Source organism: Suricata suricatta, chromosome 12 (genome assembly GCF_006229205.1).
Source record: "Suricata suricatta isolate VVHF042 chromosome 12, meerkat_22Aug2017_6uvM2_HiC, whole genome shotgun sequence".
NCBI classification, from domain to species: domain Eukaryota; kingdom Metazoa; phylum Chordata; class Mammalia; order Carnivora; family Herpestidae; genus Suricata; species Suricata suricatta.
The window spans coordinates 68,329,521-68,346,593 of record NC_043711.1 but is presented as its reverse complement, the minus strand read 5'-3'; the positions used below and the strand labels follow the sequence as shown (position 1 = coordinate 68,346,593).

Below are 17,073 nucleotides of genomic sequence, written 5' to 3'. Positions count from 1 at the left end.
CTAACATATCTGAGAAATGTAGACGAGTATGACTATATGAGGCTCTGAAATCTGAGAAAATAATTTTCACAGCATTTTTAAACAGATCTTTTTATAAAGAATATAAGTATAACATATAAAATACATATATAGTCATTGATATATTTCATTTTTGCATAGACTTGAAGTATCTGAACTTACTGGTTCAGAAAAATAAGCCTTTGGAAACCTGATATAACAGGAAATCACATAACATCATGTCTACCACATTAGTAAGACATAATTTTCAATAACTAAAAAAATATTTGATGCACTGTAAAATGACCCTACATATTTCCTGAAGTAAAACATGTACATGTATGTATGATATGTTTGCTTTATAGACTGAAAAATTTGACTCAAGACAAATATGGATAGTCAGAATTTTATTTTTCCAAAAGTTGTAAGCTTGTACTTTTTAGAGCAGGTTATGAATGTTCTAATGTTATCTCTGGCATTGTATTTATTAATTTATATGTTTTATTCTTTCTCTCACTGATGAACTTTAGTATTTGACCTCACAAATCTATGTCTTTTCTGTTTACTTTGTAAGCCAGACCTTGTAGAAACAGATTCCAGGTTGTTCGATACTTAGTCCTTTGTCAAACTAGAGAAACAATTAGCAAATTCTAAATAAAAATTCAACAACTTCATGGTGACAAACACATTAATTTAAAGCATATGAAAAAATTTTAAAGAAATCTATTTCATAAAATTATATACATTAGATTGCTCTTCAGGTTCAGGGTGAAAAATAAATTATGCCAGAATAAGAATATTATTATAAATTAAACTTCCTTTATCCTAAGTTTGCCAAGTGATCATTTTGGGGCCATGGATACTCATCATCAGGAACATAGCATCATGGTCCACCATGTGGCTTTTGAGTTAAATAGGCCTGTATGCTAGTCCTGATTTTGAATCTGTTTAAATAATTCATTAAAGTAATCCAATAAGATAATCTGTGTAAAGTATTTAGCGTAGTACTTAATACATATTCAGTGCTTAATAAATGTTAGATATACATATGATTATGGCTATTATCAAGAAGGTCTACTTCCTTAAAGGACTGAAGATGCCTTAGAAATAATAATATATGTAAATTAGTAATTTAAGAGGACCATGGCAAATAAAGCATTAATAGAGACTTAATATGTTATCAGGATTTATTAATGCTTTGCCTATATGACTTCTCTCTCAATTAAGGTATTTTCTTCAAAAAAATTCCTTAGCCTAATTGTATTTGTGTATTATAAATCAGACAATGTGACTGATATTATACCGCAGTAAATGTTTAGCAATTTTGAATCTCCATTATCACAACTAGAAAAAGTAAACTGGAAAAAGCAATGTGATTTGATCTATTCCCATTGTTATATTCCTCGGGTACACAGAATAAAATTAGAGTTAGGATGCACAGAATATACAGACACAGAACAAGAAGTACAGAGTGTCATGTGTATTAGAGCAAGAGGAGAAAATTATGGATATTAAGTGAAATAACGTTTGTATTATACACTGGACCAGAAAATCAAGCTGACAGTGGTCACATATTAACATGAAAATTACAGGGCTAAAAGCAATTACCAAAGGTAGGATAAGTATAGATAAAAATGTAGATAAAAGAATTAGTGAAATGGGAGGAAGTGCAAGAATCTAACTGAAGGGACAAACTAATAGCTTAAAACATAAAAAGAATATAAAGGTAGCTGGTCATTATTTCTAGCAGAAGATGCACAATAACAACAAAAATATGTTTCTTTTCTAAATTTCAGGCTTTTAGGATTTCACCTAGGGAAAATGAAATTTTGGTTGGGTACTGGGGAACAAATTCTGCTACAAAAATATCTTTCACAAAGCTTTCTAGTAGGCTTTTTAACATCAATTGGGGAACATTGGTGTTTGCTGGAGACCTGTTCCACTGTTCCATCACTTCCCTCTATATGAATACTGATATTACAGGGCAGAGCCAGAGGCCCAGAGGGTGTTGCCAAGAGCCAAGGAAAATAACAGATTAGGGAACTACTCCGAGACAGTGGAACAGGGCCCTCATCAAGGAACACTGCCTACTTCTGGAGCAGAGAAACCGGCCAAAATGCACCTGGGTGGATTTCCAAATTGCCATGGACCAGTGACTGTTATACACATCTCATTCCCTTATCCTTTTTTTTTTTTAAATGTTTGTTTATTTTTGAGAGACAGAGACAGTATGAGCAGGGGAGAAAGGGAGAGGGGGTGGGGAAGGAGAGAGAGAGAGAGAGAGAGAGAGAGAGAGAGAGAGAGAGAGAGAGAGAATGAATCTAAAGCAGGGTCCAGGCTCTGAGCTGTTAGCACAGAGCCTAAAGCAGGGCTCAAACTTGTGAACTCTGAGATCATGACTAGAGCCAAAGTTGGATGCTTAACCAACAGCCACCTAGGTGTCCCTTATTCCCCATTTTATTTTCTATTTTGACTATTTTTAACAACTTTTATTTATTTAAGTAATCTCTGCACCCAATGTGGGCCTCAGACTCACAATCCTGAGATCAAGAGTTGCGTACTTCCCCAACTGGGCCAGCTAGGCGCCCCTCATTCCCCTTTTTTTAGACAGCAGTGTCTACTGTAGTGTGGTTTTCTACATCTCCAATGTACATTGGGTATGTGAGGGAATAGAGGATAATTTTTCTTTTCATTTCATAGGTGTCTGAATCTAAGAACTATACTCAAGAAGCCTCACTCACATCTTTACCTGATGTAGATTGAGATCACAGATTTTGAGTCTGACGCTATGATTGAATGAGTCTTGGGCAATATTAGCAGGGGGAGAATTGTGTGGGACAGATGTGAATCATTGGAGCCTGAGGATAATCTGTGGTAGACTATAACAACAATGGCCCCCATGAATCACAACTACCACGTTCATACTTTACAATGTGACTTCGCCTAATACTCCCATGGAGAGATGAAGACTATTTTCCCTACTCTGAATCGGCTATGTTTGTAACTTGCTTTGACTAATAGAAATGTGGCAGATGACACTGTTCAACTTCTAAGGCTAGTGCTTAATTCTTTTATCCTCTTTTATCCTCTTGGAACAATGCCCTGCAACCACCATGCCCTGATGGAGCCAGGGGTAATAGCCCAGGTGGAAAGAGAGGCCCAGCTGTCTCAACTGACCACCAGCTAAGTGAAACTTCATGAATGAGCCCAAGCGAGACCAACAGAGAAATAATCCAGTCAACCCACAGAGAATTATAAGGAACAATAAATCATTGTTGTTCCAAACCACTAAGTTTTGGGTTGTTATGCAACAGTTAATAACTGAAACCCGTCTGTTTCTTCAGCCAACTAGGACTCCTTGCATAGAACTCTCAATTCTCTAAAGCTACATTAGACCAATAAATAATGCCCAGATAAATAATATATAATATACTCATAGCATTGAGAAAAAGATTAGAAGAAAATAATATCCCAGGATATTTATTGTCTTGATAACAATTCTTTTCAGATCCACTTTCTCATGAAAGGCTTGATATACTTTAACTCCTGGTTTTACCATTCATTTTCCCAATGTGGCCAATGTCCTTTCTTTCTAAGACATGGTTTATTTTCCTTTGGACGGACACTGGGACACTGATTAATGTGACTAAGATTCTGAAAAAAAAAAAAAAAAAAAGCAAAGAAAAAGAAACCAAAACAACAACAACCAAAAGACTCCTCAAAACACACCAAAAAACACGTCTGTACTTTGTGGGGAAATCTGCCTTGGAAGTTAAAGGCAAATAAAATGTTTGCTTGTTTTTTCAAATAACATTTACAAATGGAACTAAGCAGAAATATTTTATTGATTCTACTGTCCTAGTTCTCTAAAATGGTGCTTCATGCCTCAGCTGCTTTGACCATTACATGTAATAATAGTATAAAAAAGACAAACTATTGGTTCCTTTCTGACCTTTCTTTCAGACTCTGTGGTACACTGGCTTCTGTGACTTTGCACTATCCTGAATATCCTTCTTCCTTTCAAACCCCTATTTTAGATTTCCTCTTTGGTTTTATATCTGCTAATTACTGTATTTTTCAATGTCAGTCCTTACGTCTTCTCTCTGGCATAACCTAAGAGTTAAGCTGGGTTAGCAAGGACTTTGGAGTACACAGACGGGGAGTGCAGGTCAGGAACTATGAAAGGATAATGCACTGATTCCAGCACAGGCAGCCACTTAAGACGTAAAGCCCTGTGAAGTAAACTAATGACTGGAAAACAGAATCACACAAGTCATAGGAGAATCCACAGAAGGAATCCAGGATGGCAGAGGTGAGACAAGTGACAAGAGACAAACCTAGCAACAAAGATGGTTCCAAAACCTGGGACTAATTACATGGGAGCAGGTCAAGCCAGGGTCAGAAGTGTGTAGATGTATCTAAATCACCAGAAACAGATATGCAACTGGGGAGATGTAGGAGTAAGAAGAGTGAGGGTCTGTGCCTACAAGGATCCAGAGAAAATTCTGCCAAAGGGATTTCTATAGGGGTGAGTTTTCATTTTCCTGTGGAAAGCATAGCATAAATCAGACTCTCATCATTTCATGACTACATTCTTACAACAGCCTCCTAACAGATTTAATCATGATTGCACTAATTTTAATCTAATTTGCATTTACCCTCAGAATAATTTTCCTTGAGTACTGTTTCCAGCAAGGCACACATCTGCTTAAAAACCCATAAGTCCCTGTGGCTTACTGTATAAACACTAACTCCCTATGTTGACTTCCAGTTTCCTGTAGTCAGGTTAAACTTTACATTTACAAGTATTTTTCAAATACAAAGAATGTTTCCCTAGTTCCTGACTACCATTTGGAAGTTTCCTGCTTTACTTTCTGTAAATTTAGCAATTCCTATTGAATGGACTGAAAGCTATCTATTAAAATTTCAAAAAATACCAGATATAATTTTAGGTCATTTATTATTTTTGGTTTGAGAGATACTTAGTTTTGGACGTCATCAAGACTGATGTTTAGAAATAACATTTCAGTATCTCCTTACTTAGCCATGAGACCTTTGGATAAGTTATTTAACTGCTCTGAACCTCAGTACTGTACCTATCTCTTGGAGTAGATGTGAAGACAGAACAGAATTAAAGTGCAGTGTTTGGTGTTTATGAAATACACAACAGTTGAATAATAAATGTCAGTTCCCTTCTCTTCTCCAAAAACCTACCTTTTAAAAGCAAATGGTATCAGCATCTGTGAGAAAAGCACTTCCCTAACTGAAATAAAATTAGGAAACTATATGGTGTAAACTGCAAACATCTTTCCTTTCAACCTGCTTTCTGATGGTTATTCTTACAAAACACATTGGAATTTTCAAAATAGAGTTAATAATCCCAAGGAAGAACAATGAAAATATAAAAGGCATGGAGAGAGTCCAGTATATACTGGCAGATCTCCGGTTCTATAATACCTTAACCAAATTCTCCCTGATTCTGTCTCACTCCTTTTTCTAGAAGAATTTCTGGCATACCCAAAGCCACTCTGACTTATACTTCCACACATGATATATTAGGATATAAATTATTCCTCAATGTAACCAGCACTTATTTTTTTGCTAATGTATTGGGATAAACTGGTATTTCATTGTTAACTGAAATGATTTCATTTCAATCATTTGCATGATTACCAGCAAGGTCACATTTAGGGCCATTTGTATTTTCCTCTGAAGGAACAGACTGTTAGATATTTTCCCTATCTTTCTATTAGGCTTTTTAAGAAATTATCTTTAGGAGTTTTAAAACATATTCTGGATATCATTTGATTGGTGTTTATGTTATAAATATATTTTTCCATCTGCTATTAGCCTTTTAACTACTTCTGGTATCCTTTGCAGCAGAATTGTTTTAAATTCAAGGGCAAAGTATCAATCTTTTCTTCACCTATAACCTTTGTGTAGTGTGTGTGTGTGTCTTGTTCAAGGCTTTACCAATCATTTGAATATATATTTTCCTGTATTTCCTTCAGCTATTTTTATAGTTTCCCTTTTATTGTTTATGTTTTTGATCCATTTGGAGTCAGTTTTTTTGATTGGCATGAAGCGGAATGTGGCTTTTACTAATGAAAGACAATTTGACAATAACATTCATTATCTTCCATCTTTTATCCACTGCACCGAGAAACCTACTTTTGGTAAGGATTTCTCATTTGTACATTGTTTCATTTTTAAACTCTCTGCTCTATTTCTTGATCTATTTGTCTATTCTTTTGGTAACACATTATTTACTGTAGTTTATAAATGCAGACTTTACTATTTGACTGAGCAAGAACTTCTCTGTGCAGATACAGGTGCACATATGCACACATACCCTTGTTCCTCTTTCAAAAACTTATCTTGGGAATTTTAGTATATTTTTACTCTCTAGGTGAATTTTAGAAGAAGGTTGTCAGATTCATTCAAAAAATGTGAAATATTCACTGGGACTGCATTGGATTTACCTGTTAACTTACAAAGACCCGACATATTTGTAATATTGAGATTCATTCAGGTGTATAGACTTAATTTATTCAGTTTTCTGTTTAACGTTCTTCAGAAAATTTTAATTTTTTATACTCCTATATGCCTTATATAATTTTTATTAATTTTATTCCCAGCTATTTTTAAACTTTTGCTATTGTGAAAGGGACTTTTTAAATTCCAGTTATTTAGCATACAGTGTAATATTAGTTTGAGGTGTAGAATTTAGCTATTCATCACTTACATATAATTCCCAGTGCTACTGCAAAGGAAACAATCAAGAAAACTAATAGGCAACTGAAAGAATGGGAAAAGATAGCTGCAAATGACATATCAGATAAAGGACTAGTATCCAAAATATACAAGGAACTCCCCAAACTCCACTCCCAAAAAACAAATAACCCAGTGAAGAAATGGGCAGAAGACATAAACAGACACTTCTCCAAAGAGGACATCCAGATGGCCTATAGGCACATGAAACGATGCTCAACATCACTCATCATCAGGGAAACACAAATCAAAACCACACTGAGATACCACCTCACGCCAGCCAGAGTGACTAAAATGAACAAATCAAGAGACTATAGATGCTGGTGAGGGTGTGGAGAGATGGGCACCCTCCTACACTGTTGGTGGGAATGTAAACTGGTGCAGCTGCTTTGGAAAACAGTGTGGAGGTTCCTCAAAAAACTATCAATAGAACTCCTCTATGACCTAGCAGTGCTACTGCTAGGGATTTACCCAAAGGATACAGAAGTGCTGCTGCATAGGAGCACATGTACCCCAATGTTCATAGCAGCACTGTCAACAATAGCCAAAACATGGAAAGAGCCTAAATGTCCATCACCTGATGAGTGGATCAAGAAGATGTGGTATATATACACAATGAGAAAGAATGAAATAGGGCCATTTGTAGGACAGTGGATGGACCTTGAGGGTGTCCTGCTAAGCGAAATAAGTCAGGCAGAGAAGGACAGATACCATATGTTTGCACTCATAGGTCTAACAGGAGAATAGGAGAAACCTAATGGAGGACCAGGGGGAGGGGAAGAGGGAAAGAGAGTTGGGGAGAGAGAGGGATGCAAAACTTGAGAGACTTGAATACTGAAAATGAACTGAGGGTTGAAGGGGGAGGGGGAGGGGGGAAGAGGTGGTGGTGTTGGAGGAGGGCACTTGTGGGGAAGAGCATTGGGTGTTGTATGGAAACTAATTTAACAATAAACTACTTAAAAAAAAAAACAATTCCCAGTGCTCATCACAAGTGCCCTCTTTAACACCCATCACCATCTATCCATTCCACCACCTACCTCCCCTCCAGTAACCCTCAGTTTGTTCCCAATAGTTGAGAGTTTGTTTTCTACTTTGCCTCTCTGCCCCCCTTCCCTGCCCATGTTCATCTGTTTTGTTTCTTAAATTCCACATATGTGTGAAATCATATTGTATTTCCTTTCTCTGGCTGACTATATATGTATACATGTATATATATTCCCTAAGAGAAGATATAATATATATATTATATTCTAATAGTCACTGCATTAATGTGTATATATATATGCATTATATATATATATATACACACACACACACATACACTTCTTTATTCATCAGTTGATGGGCATTTGGGCTCTTTCTGTAATTTGGCTATTGTTGATAATTCTGCTATAAATACTGGTGTGCATGTATACCTCTGAATCAGTATTTGAATCCCTTGGAATACCTAGTAATGCAATTTATAGATGGTAGGGCATTTCTATTTTTAACTTATTGAGGAAACTCCATACTGTTTTCCAGAGTGGCTACACCAGTTTGCACCCCCACCAACAGTGTAAGAGGGTTTCTCTTGTGAAAGGGATTTTTAAAACTGAATTTGTGATTGTTATATTTTTAAAAATTAAAATGAGCATTTACTAAGCTGTATCATGTCTTAAAGATTTCTTTGGTTACCATTGATTTTTAGTGTTCCTCTTGAATTAATGCTTCACTTTCCTGGAGCACATCTTCTAGCAATATTTCAGCTAGGATTTGCGGGTGATAAATTTACTGAATCTACTCATGTTTGAAGCTGTCTTATTTTGCCATTACACTTGTTTTAGAGTTTGTCAGGTTATGTAATTCTAGATGCAAAATAATTTTACCTCGGTACTTAGAAAATATTTCTCCAGTGTCTTTTTGTACCCAACGTTACTAATGAATTTGAAGTCAACATGCTGCTTTTCACCTTGTAAATAATGTATTTTTTCTTTTTAGAAGCTTTTAGGATGTTCTGATTATCCATAAAGTACTAAAATTTTACCACTATTTTCTAGAAGTGGGTCTTCTCTCAGTCTTCCTCCTTGCCACTCAGTGGAACTTAATCTAAAAACTCTAAAAAAGGTATTTTTTAAGAACTCAGGAATTTTATTTAATTTATTTCTTCCTCTCAGTTCTTCTATTTTCTCTTTTTGGAGATCCCATTATGTAAATTTGTAACTTTTGGATGGATTCCCCATGTTTTTGAAACTTTGTTTCATAGACACCATCTCTTTTGTCCATTTACATTGTACTGTAAGAGAATTTCTCAGTTTGATTTTTGAGCCTCTGGGTTGCTATTCAGCTCTGTCAATTTTGGCATTCAGCCCTTGAGGTCTTTTTATTTTTTTTAATTTTTTAACGTTTTATTTATTTTTGAGAGAGAGACCGCATGAGCAGGGGAGGGTCAGAGAGAGAGGGAGACACAGAATCTGAAGATAGGCTCCAGGCTCTGATCTAGCTGACAGCACAGAGCCTGACATGGGGCTTGAACCCACAAACCATGAGACCATGACCTGAGTGAAAGTCAGATGCTTAACCAACTGAACCACCCAGGCACCCCCAGCCTTGAAGTTTTAATTTTTATTATCATATATTTTATTTCCAAAATAGCTCATCTTTTTTCTTTCTTTAAGGTATGCTCTTCTTTCATAGATACAATGACCTCTCTAAATTTCATGATAATCATTTTAATGATTTGAAGACTGCAACCATTTTCTCTACTTGTTCTCTTTTCTCAGGTATTATGGGGTGTGTGTATGTGTATGTAGGCTGATGCTTTTATGTGGTTACTTTCCCTCATGTTGGACTTGGATTTTCCCTCTTAACCTGTCTCTGAATGCTGTAACAATCACCTCAGCTAGCCACTAGTTACTTCGTGGGTGTTGCAGGAGATGCTATTGGGGTGTGCCTGACAGGACCTAGTCATTTGGGAATAGGTGCTCCCTCAGTATCATTAGCTATTTGCAGCAGACATTATATTTCTGTCAAAATGCCACCCCAAATCTCCCACTTGATGCTTTGTCTCCTTGTGTACTGAATTATTTTTACTATATACTGAAAACTTTATCTCAGTGGATTGAGACCTAAAATGAAGTTGCTTTCCAATGGAGAGAAGATGAATTTGATTTTGCCAGGTGCCTAGGGCAGTACAAGTACAGAGGACTATCTTAGATCTAGTTCGGCTCAGGGTGCCTGGGATTACCCGGCCTGTAAATCTCCCATGGGGCTGACATGTGACCACAACTTCTCAGGAATGTATTTTTTTTCTTTTCCTTTACTCTCTGTTTTGCTAAGTGTCAAGTCTCTGCAGACCCCTGGACTTGGGAAGAGGTGGTGGATTTACTTCTTCTGGTCTGCCCTTATCATAAGAGTACAGTACTTTATAGTCCTTGTTGAATTTTGAAGGTCTATTGGACTCCTCACCTTAGACAGGTCTTGAGAATTAGATTCTGTTCTCCTTGCTTTGTGAGGCCACAAAAACCAAAGCCCAGATTTACCTGGCTCAGGATAACAGCTGCTTTGATATTTAGGTACAGGACTGGGACCAAGGTGAAGCAAGTCCTGGCCCTGCTGAGGTGTTCTTGAGCTTACTTCTCTGGATTCTAGCAATTCCTTAGATTTTTTTGTCTGGTAGTTCTTTACATCTTCTCAACTCTGATACATTTAAGAAGTTTGTATATTTTATGCACAATTTGTCTTCAGTGGGATGGTTGGACCAAATAACCTAGTCACCTAACCTTTCACTACTAGAAATGAAAATGCTACTGTGTCCTTTGAGACACCTTGGAGGTGATGGTCATGAGGGGAGTAGGAGTCAGACTGCTAGGCTGCACTGCAATTTTTTCCAAGCAACCATCCTCTCTTTTTGCCCAAAGGCTCCTTTCCTTTTTCATGAATGCACTTGTACATCATTTCTAACCATATTCTCTTTTGGACATTTTTGGGTAAAAGTTTCTACTTTTAATCTATTCTATCTTTTATTTGTCTTTTAGGTTATTCATAATTTATTTTTCATTAAGGGCATTCCTACTTGTTTTCCAGATATAATTAATTGTTTTTGAAGACTATCTTCTATCAGGGAAGCTTCACGGTATACACTTTTCCCAATGTGGGAATATTCTCTTCAAGCCCAGCACTGGAATCTTGGTGCCAAGTCTGTGAGGCAGACTTACAGAAGTCTTGAGAAACTACTTTTACTTGCCTACTGTATCTCATTGGTTGATGAACTACAGAAATAAAATTCAATGGCTATAGTAAATAAATTTCAGATGCCAGTACAAGTATAAAATCAGTGAAAAATGATAAAATGCCACCGTTAGAGTTTATATAATCATCATACTGCCACAACAAATGGTTGAAAAGTAAGTAACTCAATCAGTCACCTAGCTGCTTGTTCTATACAGAAGCAAATGTATGTATACTACATTTTAAAATGTTTGAATGATGGATTGAATATTTTATTTTTCATTTGACTGCTTGGCAATATGTAGAAACAGCCCGAGGCAAGTAAACATGATTGAGGCAAAAACAGAGCAGTCCACTTTGGAGAATAGACTTAGCATAACAAACAGGTGATACAGAGTAAAAACAAAACTAAAAAAAACCTTGATTCCCATTGGAGAATTCGGGTCTTACTAAGCTCTGTATTTCAGGGTTTTGAAAATCTGTAAGTCTAGAATAATAAAAATATCTGCATGGCCTACTCCACAGGTTTTGGGAATATGTTTTATAAATTTTAATGTGTTACAAGTGTTAATTTAAAAAATTGTTGACAACCTGATGAGGGAGTTAAAAACTAACTCAATTCTGAGACTGTGATGCATAAGAAAATAAAGGTGCATGTGCTATGAGGAAGGGCTTGGGAAAGTTTTTTTTTTTTTTTGAAGTAGAACTTGAGATGGACCTTTTTAAAAAAAATTTTTTTAACCTTTATTAATTTTGAGAGACAGAGCATAAGCCGGGGAAGGGCAGAGAGAGAGAGAGGGAGACACAGAATCTGAAGCAGGCTCCAGACTCCGAGCTGTCAGCACAGAGCCTGACATGGGGCTCGAACCCACAAACCGTGAGATCATACCCGGGCTGAAGTTGGGCACTTAACCGACTGAGCCACCCAGGCGCCCCTGAGGTGGACCTTAAAAGATGACTAGGATGTTATGCTGTAGATTTCTGGTGGTGATGGGGAAGAAAACTGAATGACAGTACATTCTTGCAGTCAGCCCAGTATTGTGGACCATTCATCTGCAGAATAGATTGAGAAAGACATTGACGTGAGAGAGTTAGGTGGTATACTGAGTGGTTTCTAGTTTAAAGTAGTTAAGTTAGTTGAAATAAAATATGTGTGTAGCAGAGACAAAAAAGAAAGGAAGTCAGGATCTAATCGCATAGGATTTTGACTGCTGGTTAAGACACTGGGATTTTATTCTGCATAAAGTAGGTGCTTGAAAATTATGATCAAGTCTGGGGTTTAGGAATATTATTTCTGGCAGTACTGTATTGTGAGTAAGAGAAGAGAGTTAGAAGTGCAGTCATGTAGATAAAAGATACTAAAATGAGACTCTAAATTGAGACCTGAAAATACGTAGATGGGAGAAGCACTGTGCAGTTGAGAGGATTTGTTGAAGGAATAAAGGAATTTATGATTGTAAAGGATTAGAAGATTCTGGCTCCAGATATGGCTTTGCAGAATGACCCTGGGGAATCAATTTGACCACTCTGGGCCCCAGTCCTATCATCTATACAAAACATTAAATTAGATGATACTTGGTGCATTATAACTGTATGACTATATGATTTTGAGGTTTTGTGCTTGAGGACTAGGGGTGCAGGGAGGGATGTTGATGCCGTTAATAAGAGAGAAGAGGAGCTAAATTTGAGATTGAATTCATGGTGTTTGCAGGCCATATACTACTGGTCATATCATCATGCTGCTGATGTGCATGTCTAGAGATCAGGAGGAAGGTCTAGGATGCAAATACATGTGTAAAAGAAGCTGGGGCTTAGAGAAGAGCAACAGAGACATAGAATATGAGAGCCAAGCACTAAACTTTGGACATCATTTAAAGGGAGGGTTGAGAAAGATAAGCCAGTGAGACAGTCTAAGATTTTGCATAGGTAGAGGGGGAAAGAAGATGGTGAACAGTGTCAGATGCTGCATAGAGGTAAGAAACACAAATAGTGAGAGGCTACTAGATTTGTAGTAAGTGTATTATTGGTATCCTTTGAGGGGGCAGTCTTAATGGATGGAAAGTAGATCTTAGGATCAATCAAGAGTAGGTAGAGGGCTATCACTAGCACAGAGAATTCTTGGGGCAGGTATGTGACAAGAGAGACACATGAATTGTATGCAGAAAATGGAACAGAATTGGGAAGAGTGTCAGAAGGAGGTGGTTTCGCTTAAGAACCCCAAGTAACTTGAAATAAAGCTGAGGCAGGGGCATTGATGGGTTCAGCGCCGGAGGGGGAGGGGAGGGTCTGTTCCTCCAGCTTTTCTCAGGCTGAGGGCAGCTTTCCCCCCATTAAGTGCTGTCCTACTTAATGGTTCCAAAGAGTAATAGTAATTGTAGAAGTAGTAGTAATATTGTAGAGTTGTAGAAACCTTGCAGATAAACCTAGGTTATGAATAAAGAGCCTTAGGTATTTCCAGACAACTCATAAAAGAGAAATCAGGTTCCTTACAGATTTATAACATAATACAGTAATCAAATTTCTCTCTAGTAGTGAACAATCCCATCATGACACATCTGCTCTTTCCTGCTTCTCTTCAAGGAAAGATGCTCTAGATACTTGCAATATATTTGTTCCCTGTTTAGAAGTATAATGTAAAAGAACTGAAAGAAAGCAAAGGTAACTCAGACCTCCTAAATTCCGCAAGTTATTTAAAACAGCACTGGTAATAGCAAGTCCATTAAAAAAATTTTTAATGGTGTTTTATTTATATTCTAGAGAGAGAAACAGAGTGTGAGCAGGGGAGAGACAGAGAGGAGACACAGAATCTGAAGCAAGCTCCAGGCTCTGAGATGTCAACACAGAGCCTGATGCAGGGCTTGAACTCATGGACTGTGAGATCATGACCTGAGCTGAAGTTGGATGCTTAACCAGTTGAGCCACCCAGGCACCCCAGCAAGCCCATTTATGTAACAGTAAGATGTAGTCTGCTTGCACTGCTTAGGCTCAATATCCTCTGCAAAACATCCAGGACTTGGCCTTTTTGTGGCCCTGACAGAGACCTAGATATTGTTGCTAGACAATTGCTTTGTGAATTCTGATTAGTTTGAAATTGATGAGCTACTTGCCTTTTTCAACTGGGATAGAGTTGCTAGGTGGGTGTCAGGGGAGAGAATTGCTATAAACTTTCTATTTCATTTTGTTTTATATCATATTTTTTTTCTAACTGTAGAGCTTGTATGATAGTGAGGAATTACTACTAGAAATAGATAGACAAGTTAGGCAAACCTCAGGTCCTAGACAATCTAGAGCCAGAAGTTCTGTCAATGTCTTTTCTCTGCTTCAGTTATATACCTTACACTACTTTAAATCAGAGGCTGGTTTGATAGGGTGGAAAGAGAAAAAAATACTATTGATTTTACCTCCATTTTCTAAGCCACACTTTCGGATAAACTATTCATTTTTTCCAGCAGCATCAACTACTATATTCTAAGGATTTACCAAAAGGGGGAAAAATATCAGCAACTCTTTTAGAACTTTCCCTAGGTGAATGCAGAGTTAGGAAAAATCACATAGCTATGGCAACTTCCCTCTCTCATATTTTTATATAGGTGAAGTCAAAGTACATTGAGTATCAAGTGAAAAATGTATAAAAAACAATACACAAGTTTGCAAGGTATATGAGTGAAGAAAGGCAGCCCTGTCTGTTTTGCCTTGAGATCTAGGGTTGGAAAGGCTGGGGGAAAAATAGAGTGGGGTTAAAACCTGATTTTGTGTACGAACCATAAGTCTTATAGCAGCTTGTAAAGTAACTGTCTTCTCCCCTTACTACTTCTCTCGGTCTCTGTAGACCTGCAACCAACAAATTATCTCGTGAAAACTCAAGTCTGACCTTGCAAAGTGCCATAATCCAGAAAGAACTCTGTAATTATCATCACTGTCACTACTTTCTCTCATCCTATTCAATCCATTCAATTGAAATCAGGTTTTGTCCCTGCTTCTCTGATCAAAGTGTCTTGGAAAGGTAAGGACTCCCAACTATTAAATCCAGGGGTACCTTATTGGCCCTTATCTCGTTTCCACACTCTATCTGGCATTTGGCATTATTGGACATGCCCATCTTTTTGGGACAATCTTACTTTGGAAACTTATGTCACTATTGTCTCTAGCCTTGTCATCCATCTACCCCTCCCAGTCCACACTCTTATTGTTGTAGTTAAATCCTCATTGTGGCATCTCATTGTAGTTCTGTTTTGCATTTTCTTAAGGAAAAATGATGTTTTATGCATTTCGTGGTCATTTTTGTATCATCATTGGAGAGATGTCTATCCAATTCCTTAGGTACATACCTAAGAGAAATGAAAGCAGATGTCCAAATAGAAAACTTGTCCACAAATGTTTATCACCCATTAAAAAACTGGTTTGTTGTTTTGTTGATGAGTTTGTAAAAGTTATTAATATACTCTGAATGCTAAACCTTATTGGATATATGATCTGCAAAAATTTTCTCCTGTTGTGTGGGTTGTCTTTTCTTGATATCTCTTGAAGCATAAAAGTGCTTAATTTTGATGATGTCTGATTTATCTGCTTTTTTTTTTGTGCTTTTAGTGATATACCTAACAAATCATTGCCTAATCAAGGTCACAAAAATTTATGCCTGTTTTCTTCTAAGAGACTTAAAAGTTCAGCTATTATATTTAGGTCTTTGACTCATTTTATATTAGGTGCGAGTTAGGTATCCAAATTCATTTTTTTTTTTGCATGTGGACCTCCAGTCATCCCCATCATTTGCTGAAGAGATTATTCTTTTCCTTCTCCATTCAGTTGCCTGGCATGTTTGCCAAAAATAATCTGGCCATAAATTTGAGGGCTTAATCCCAAACTCCCAGTGATATTCCATTGATCTATATGTCTGTCCTCATGTCAGTTTCATACTGTCTTGATCACTGTAGTTTGTCGTAAATGTTTAAATTGGGAAGTGTGAGTCCTCCAAATTTGTTCTTTTTGTTTAAAGACATTCACTTCTGTATTAACTTTTGGATAATTTTCTCAATTTCTGCAAAGAAGTCAGTTGGGATTTTGTATTGAATCTCTAGATCAATCTGGAGAGTTTTCTGTCTTAATATTAAAGTTTCAAATTAGGCACATAAGAAGTATTTTCTTTTTGTTTTATATTATTTTAAGAGAGAGAGAGAGAATATGAATATGAATCCCAAGCAGGCTCCACATGCTGTCAGCGCAGAGCCCCATATGGGGCTCTATCCCACAGACTGCAAGATCGTGACCTGAATTGAAATCAAGAGTCAGATGCTTAAATGACTGAGCCACCTAGGTGTGTCAAGAAGTGTTTTCATTTATTAAGGTTTTCTTTAATTTCTTTTAACGATATTTGTAGTTTTCAGAAAATGAGCTTTGTACTTTGTTAAATTTATTTCTAATAACTCTATTCTTCTTGATGCTATTTTAAATGGAACAGTTAATTTCATTTTTTTGTTTGTTCATTGTGATTGTAAAGAAATAGAATTGACTTTTGTATATTGACCTTTTATCCTGCAAACTTGCTCAACTCATTTCTTAGTTCTAGTAGTTTTTAAGTGGATACCTTAGGATATTCTGTACTTTAGATTATACCTTTAGTGAATATAGTTTCACTTCTTTTCCAATCTTGATGTCTTATTTTCTTCTCTAATCTAATTGCCTTGACTAGACCCTCAAATACAATGTTGAGATGAATGAATAGAAATGCCAAGAGTGTCTTCTTCCTGATCTTAGGGGGAAAGCATTCTATTTCTCACCATTAAATACATTAGGTGTGGTGGTGTTTTTTGTTTTTTATTTTGTTTTGTTTTTGTATAGTTGACACGCAGTTACATGCAGGTGTTTCAGGTGTTCATCTAAGTGATTTGACAAGTTATATACATTATGGTCTGTCCACCACAGGTGTAGGTGAGGTGTGGATTTTTTTGAAGATGCTTACAGATGGCCTACAGGCACATGAAACGATGCTCAACATCACTCATCATCAGGGAAACACAAATCAAAACCACACTGAGATACCACCTCACGCCAGTCAGAGTGGCTAAAATGAACAAATCAAGAGACTATAGATGCTGGCGAGGG

At 36.8% G+C, this 17,073-nt stretch overlaps 1 protein-coding gene across 11 annotated transcripts in view; it reads right to left on the bottom strand.

Moving 5' to 3' along the window:
- The window catches only part of SEL1L2 (SEL1L2 adaptor subunit of ERAD E3 ligase), a 119,653-nt gene that overhangs the window by 94,877 nt on the left and 7,703 nt on the right, over nucleotides 1-17,073 (bottom strand). The gene's annotated exons all lie outside the window — the stretch shown is intronic.